Raw genomic sequence first — 7,617 nt, forward strand, 5'->3', positions numbered from 1 at the left:
TTTCAAACTTAGACTTTGTTTTAATGATTAGAAACTTTGGCCTTATGCCAATGAATTTTTAAACTCTTTCTTAAATCAAACTTGTAAATAAACTTAATCATGTTGACTTAAAATTTCAAAAGACAAAAAGAACTAACAACTTCATTAAATTTTTTGGCCCTTTGTGCCCTTTTCATTTAAACTTTGTTAAAAGCAATTCACCAACTTTGAAATTGTTACCACAAACTACGAGGTTTTGATCCCTCATTTTTATGTTGGTACGTAGGCACAAGTCCGAAGGTCTTGTCAAACACGAAAATATAATCAATGAATTCTTTTCTCATCCCCACACACTATTTTTCTCAAACATCGCTTATACCAAAAACACATACACATATAAAAATAGCTCCCTAGGAGTACCTATGACACTTTGGGTGCTAACACCTTCCTTCTGTGTAACCAACCCCATTACCTGTAATCTCTGGCATTTTATCAATTTTGATTTGAAAACTTCTTATATTTGGGTTTTGCTCGTACTTTTCCCTATTCATTTGGAAACAATAAAAGCGCGATTGCGACTCTAGTTTTATTGACGTTAAGCTTATCCATAGCTTGGTGGTCGTGAATTTACCGCTACAGTAATTAAGTGGCGATTCTACTGGGGAGTAGTCCTTAGTGGGTTTAGCCTACTTTTGTGTGTGTATATATTTATATAGTTGGTGTTTGTATATTTGTTTGTATGATATAATATGTCTGTTGTGCTTGGTGACCTCTGAGTGGTAAGATAAGTTCAAACTTGAACTTGAGTGCAATTAAGATAGGAGGATGATATAGTCATGTTCAACTTATATGGAGTAGTCCTTAACAAGTTGGCTTGAGACCCAACTACTCATTGGAGACCCTTTTGGAGCTATTAATGTCACACAAGTTTTTTGTGGTTAGGAATTACTTTCTCTAATATGGGGTCCGAGAAGCCGAGGATCGTAGTACTTTTAACCCAACTTGGCCTTTTTAGGACGTAGTGCGGAGGCTGTTCAGGTGTAGACCTGATAACAGTTGCTACGTGATACTACACTCAGACGAATTTCTCTTGAAAATATTATGGATTGATGAGTCAGTCATCCTAACCTGTAATATCCGATAGATGGGATTAAGACTATGGGAACTCTTTTAGAACATGATCTACATGGTTTATCCTTAGTACACTCCTTTGGGATGGTTCTTAACCTGACTCCATGCTCGTGACTCATAACAAACCCGTTGATTATTGGTTGATCCGATACAGTCTTGTCAATATCAATGGAACTTGGATGTTGATAAGGTGAAAACCATAATCCACCAAAAATGGATGATTGATCTTGATGATGACTGGATCCGTCCCTTGACCTTTGTTTGTGTGTGATCCCTTGTTTTTGATTGTTGCATTCATGCACACATGCACATCATAACATTCATCATAGAAAAATAAATTTCAAGGATCTGATGTCTTGTTTGCAAATATTTTCAGACCATGGATTGTGGATGAAGGAACACTAATAAGTACAGTTTCAGATGTCCTGATTTGAAAGAGCTAAGGAAGTTGTCATCCTTTATACTAGATCCCTTGGACTTCAAGCAACATCATAGGAAGCTCTTGACTGTGTTATCTGCTGATGTGGTTGAAGGACTCCTGAGTGTTTTGGTTCAGTTCTATGACCCTCTCTACCGGTGTTTCATTTTTCCTTATTATCAACTTGTACCTACATTAGAGGATTATGCACATCTCTAGGGAATACCCATATCTGACAAAGTACCTTTTAGTGAATTGAAGGAGACTCCCAGATCTCATATCATAGTTGAAGCTCTTCGTCTGAAGAAATATGAGATTGATTCTTATTTAGTGAAGAAAGGAGGTATTCTTGGGTTGACTTCTGAGCCTCATTGGTAAATCTAATGTATTTGCTAAAGCTGGAAGCATGGATAATTTTGAAGCCATCTTTGTATTGCTCATATATGGTCTAGCTTTGTTCCCTAACATTGACGGTTTTGTTGATGTTAACGCCATTAGAATCTTCCTGACTGGGAATCTTATTCCTACTCTGTTGGGTGACATGTATTTCTCTTTGCATCTGAGGAATTCTAAAGGTGGTGGGACTATTGTTTGCTATGTTCCTCTTATGTACAAGTGGTTTATTTCGCACTAGCCTCAGACGCCTGCTTTCTTGGAGAACAAGCAATGTCTATGGTGGTCTCAGAGACTTATGTCTCTCACTATTGATGATATTGTTTGGTATGGTTCGACATTGATTAGCTTGGATATTATTGATAGTTGTGGTGAATTCTCTAATGTGCTTCTCATTTGTACAACAGAAGGAATCAACTACAACCCTGCTTTGGCTCATCGTCAACTTGGGTTCCCCTTGAGAGATAAACCTAATAACACTCAATTAGAAGGTCTTTTCTATCAAGAGGGTAAAGATCCCCAACATTTGAAGCGGAAGATGGTACATGCTTGGCATAATGTGCATAGGAAAGGAAGATCCGGGCTTGGTCCATGCAACTGTCTAACGTTGGAAGCTTACACTATTTGGGTGAAGAAGAGAGCTTTGGGGATGAAGATGATGTATGCCTGTGAAAGACCTGTGTATTTGGTTGTGGCTGAGCCATCAACTCCCCCTAACCAAGATATGGAGGAGTTGGAAGACACACTTATCAAGATGAAGCAAGAGAGAGATACGTGGGAAGATCGGTTCCATGCTTTGAGCCGAAATCATGAAGAGTTGCAGCTTGAGTCGAAAGACAAGGACATGCTTATTGAGGTTCTTGAAGATCGAGCAATGAAGAGACAAAGAGAGCCAGAGGGCCTATCCTCTTTTACCATGCCTTAGCCATCCGGTGCTTGGAAGAAGATTGTTGATCAACTAGTTCTCGAGAAGGCTCAAATGAAGACATCCTTTGAGTCTGAGATTCGATGCATCCGAAGGAAGTATGCGCCCACAGCCAAATCATATGATACAGTTTCTAAGGGATCCTTAGGGTGATAGTTTACATTTCTGTTGTATTTGTACTTTGGTTTATGAAATTGTACTCAATGTAAATTTTTTATGAATAAAAAGAGATTTTATGGTCAATCAAATTGTTATTATTGTTATTACTTGAATATATATATATATATTTGCAAATAGGACATCATATGTTCCTTGAAATTAAAAACAATAAAAAAACATTGCATTCATGCATCATTTGCATAACAGTTTTCTTCCTCCAAATGTCTTATCAGTTCTTCTTCAGCGCATCAGCCAAGCCGACTCACTGATACAACACTCGTGCTAATCAACCAAGGATAATGGAGCATCTAAGCAAGAAAAAAGAGATCTGAAGGACGAGATTGTCAAGTTAACGGCGTTGATGGAATCTGTCATTGCTGCGCAAAGTCGTTCTTCACCAACTCCCGCAACTCCTCTCCAGAGGACTGTCATTTCTGAGGTTACTACCTCAACCGTTCCTGCTGCTGCCAGCCAATCCGATCCTTCTATGCCTGCTGGATTCCCTTGGGGAATGCCGTCAAATTTTATGCCATAAGGGTATACACCAACCTTTGTTTCTCTGCCGATATCTAGCCCGGTCATGTCAGCATCACTTCTTGTTTTTCACACTCTACCTCGTGTTAAGGACACTATCTACCACTCTGAGCCGTTTGAGGGTCCAGATGTGTATGAGAAGATGGACAAAATAAAGGATCAGTTCCTCAAGTTGCGTAAAGAGTTGAAGACTTTAAGAGGATTTTTTTTGGGAAGAGTGCTATTGAGCTCTGCCTGGTACATAATGTTAAAATCCTGATGAAGTTCAAAGTCCCCGACTTTGAAAAGTATAAGGGGAATACTTGTCCGCTGAGCCATCTTGTGATGTACTCCATAAAGATGTCTACTCAAACTGATAATGATAATTGCTGATTCACTATTTCCAAGACAGTTTAAATGGTGCCACTTTGAGATGGTATATGGGTTTAGATAGTGCAAGTGTCCATACTTTCAACGACTTAGGTGAGGCCTTTGTCAAGAAGTATAAGTAAAACGTAGATATGGCGCCCGATAGAGACCAGTTGGGGTCTATGCCTCAAAAGGATAAAGATACGTTCAAAGAGTATGCCTAGAGATGGAGGGAACTGGCTGCCCAAATTAGTCCACCCTTGGAAGAGAAATAAATGACGAAGATCTTCTTGAAGACGTTGAGTTCGTTTTATTACGAACGTATGATTGCAAGTGCCCTCAATGACTTTACCGAAATGGTAAATATGGGGATGGGGCTAGAAGAAGAAGTTCATGAAGGACGTCTGTCTAAAGAAGAAGCATCTTCTAGTAAGAAGTATGGTGGGAGTTTCTCTAAAAGGAAGGAGGGAGAAACTAATTCAGTATCAGTGGGGAGGCAAAGGAGGCCTCATGTCAGAAAGATTTCTCAACCTCGTCAACATCAACATTAAGTTTCATCAGTGATTCCTACGTTCTCCAACACTTCCAATAATCAATCAACTTCTATTCAGCAATAACAACGTCAATAGCAACCGCAACAAAGAACCAATTACAACAACAAAAATAATAATCAACAAAGCTTTGAGAGGAAAAAGGTCTCTTTTGACCCTATTCCTATGTCGTATGCAGAATTATACCCGTCCTTGGTTCTTAAGAACCTCATTCAACCAAGAAATCCTCCGCAGATTCCTGAGCCACTTCCATGGTGGTTCAAACCTAAACTTCATTGTGCTTTTCACCAGGGAGCCCATGGCCATGACATAGAGAACTATTATCCGTTGAAATATGAAGTCCAAAAACTTGTAAAGAGTGGTATGGTGTCCTTTGAGGACAAAGCACCGAATGTGAAAGCCAATCCTTTGCCTGCTCATGGTAATGCTTCTGTCAATATGGTAAATGGTTGTCCTGGTGAGTATAAGGTTTATGATGTTCACCATATCAGATAATCTTTGGTAGCAATTCATAAAGACATCTGTTTAGTCAGTGAAAGTGAGCATGACCATGATGGTTGTGTGGTTTGTAGTGTGAACCCTCAGGGATGTGGTATTCAAGAGGCATATTCAAAGGTTGACAGATGAAGGACTTATTCAAATTTACCAGTCAAGAGATATGGGAGATGTAAATGTGATCGTACCAGTGTTTAAGACCCCTGAGCGGGTAGTTATCAAGTTTGATAGCAGCAACGACAACAATGTCAACAGATCGGTATCATCGATGGTTATACGGTTAGCGGGCCCTGTTCCGTATGCATCCGATAAAGTTGTGCCATATAAATACAACACCATTATGATTGAGAATGGTCGAGAGGTAATGCTTCTGTCAATATGGTAAATGGTTGTCCCGGTGAGTATAAGGTTTATAATGTTCACCATATCAGATAATCTTTGGTAGCAATTCATAAAGACATCTGTTTAGTCAGTGAAAGTGAGCATGGCCCTGATGGTTGCGTGGTTTGTAGTGTGAACCCTCAGGGATGTGGTATTGTCAAGAGGCATATTCAAGGGTTGATGGATGAAGGACTTATTCAAATTTACCAGTCAAGAGATATGGGAGATGTAAATGTGATCGTACCAGTGTTTAAGACCCATGAGCGGGTAGTTATCAAGTTCGATAGCACCAACGACAACAATGTCAACAGATCGATATCACCGATGGTTATACGGTTAGCGGGCCCTGTTCCGTATGCATCCGATAAAGTTGTGCCATATCAATACAACACCATTATGATTGAGAATGGTCGAGAGGTTCCTCTACCAGTTGCAAAGTCCATGGTGAATATTGCTGATATTGCAAAGGTGGCCCGTAGTGGTCGTGTGTTTCGTCCGGTTTTTCCGAAAGAGATAGAAGATGTTGCAATAAGTAAGAAGGTAAAGATTCCATTAGCGAAACCGATAAGTACTTCAGTGTGTCAGTATGGTGAATCCAGCAAACTAAAGGCTAGCAATGATGATGAAGTGTTGAAATTGATCAAAAGAAGCGGGCTCAATGTTGTGGAGCAGCTGCTCCAAACTCCGTCAAAGATCTCCGTGTTGTCACTATTAATGAACTCTGAGGCACATAGGGAGGCGTTGCAGAAAGTGCTCGAGCAGGCTTATGTTGAGCATGATGTGATTGTGGATCAGTTTGACCATATTGTTGCCAATATTACTTCTTGCAATAATTTGAGTTTTTGTGATGAAAAGCTTCCTGAGGAAGGCATAAATCACAATTTGGCGTTGCATATTTCGATGAATTGTATGGAGGACGCTATGTCCAATGTGTTGGTTGACACTGGGTCATCTTTGAATTTGCTTCCAAAGTCAACTCTGTCAAGACTTTCTTATCAAGGCACCCGAATGACATACATCGGCATAATCGTCAAAGCGTTTGATGGTTCTCGAAAAACTGTCATTGGTGAAGTGGAACTTCTAGTTAAAATAGGTCCGAGTGATTTATAGATTACTTTCCAGGTAATGGATATCCACCCGGCCTACAGTTATCTATTGAGAAGGCCCTGGATTCATGAAGCAGGAGGTGTGACATCTATTTTACACTAGAAGTTGAAATTTATGAAGAATGGCAAGCTTGTTGTTGTTGGTGGAGAGAAGGCATTGTTGGTAAGCCATTTGTCATCTTTTACATATGTTGAAGATGAGGAGGAGGTTGGAACGCTGTTCCAAGCCTTGTCTATTGCTGATGAGAAGAAAATTGGGACACCCATGTCTTCTTTAAAAGATGCACAAAAGGCTATTGAGGATGGCAACACTAATCAGTGGGGTTGTTTGATAGAGATTGCTGAGAACAAGAATACGGCCGGATTGGGATTTCGACCAGGCCCGGATTGGGATTTCAACCAGGGCCATTCAACGTCAAAATTGAAGCTATGCAACCAAGTTTCCACACTAGAGGATTCATTCACGAGGATGATCAACACTCAACTGCCGTGATTGAAGATGATGATGGCGAAGGCGAAGCTTGCGCCGACTTTGTGACGCATGGCCAGACTTACAATAATTGGGTTGTTGTTGATATTCCTACTATTATTCATCGCTCTAAGTAATTTGTTTTCATTTTTAAAGAAAAATCCTTCTCTTATGCCTAAGGGAGAAGTGAACATTGTTGGGCACTTTTATTATCATCAATAAAATACAATTTTATTCATCCACATCTATGATGTCTTTATTTTTACTTTTTGATTTTCTGAAAATGGTAATGACAAAAAACATAAATAAATAATAATCTTCCATATACATAATATTTTGTCACAATTCACTTCTATAAAATCAAAATATCAAATCATTATGCAGGTTGGTTCTCAAACCCATTAAATACAATGATCCTACTCCCTCTCCAAACTTTAATTTCCATGTGTTTGAAGCTGAAGAAGAGGATGATGATGAAGAAATGTCTTATGAATTAAACCATTTTCTTGAGAACGAGGAAAAAGCCATTCAGTCGTTTGAAGAAAAAATTGAATTGATCAACTTGGGTTTTGAGGATGATGTGAAGGAAGTCAAGATTGGGTCTCAACTATGTCCAGAGGCTAAGAAGGGATTGATTGATCTTCTTCGGGAATATTCTCATGTGTTTGCTTGGTCCTCTCAAGACATGCCTGGGTTGGATTATGAGATTGCGAAACATAGATTGCCGT

The sequence above is a fragment of the Lathyrus oleraceus genome, chromosome 7 (genome assembly GCF_024323335.1).
Source record: "Lathyrus oleraceus cultivar Zhongwan6 chromosome 7, CAAS_Psat_ZW6_1.0, whole genome shotgun sequence".
NCBI lineage: Eukaryota > Viridiplantae > Streptophyta > Magnoliopsida > Fabales > Fabaceae > Lathyrus > Lathyrus oleraceus.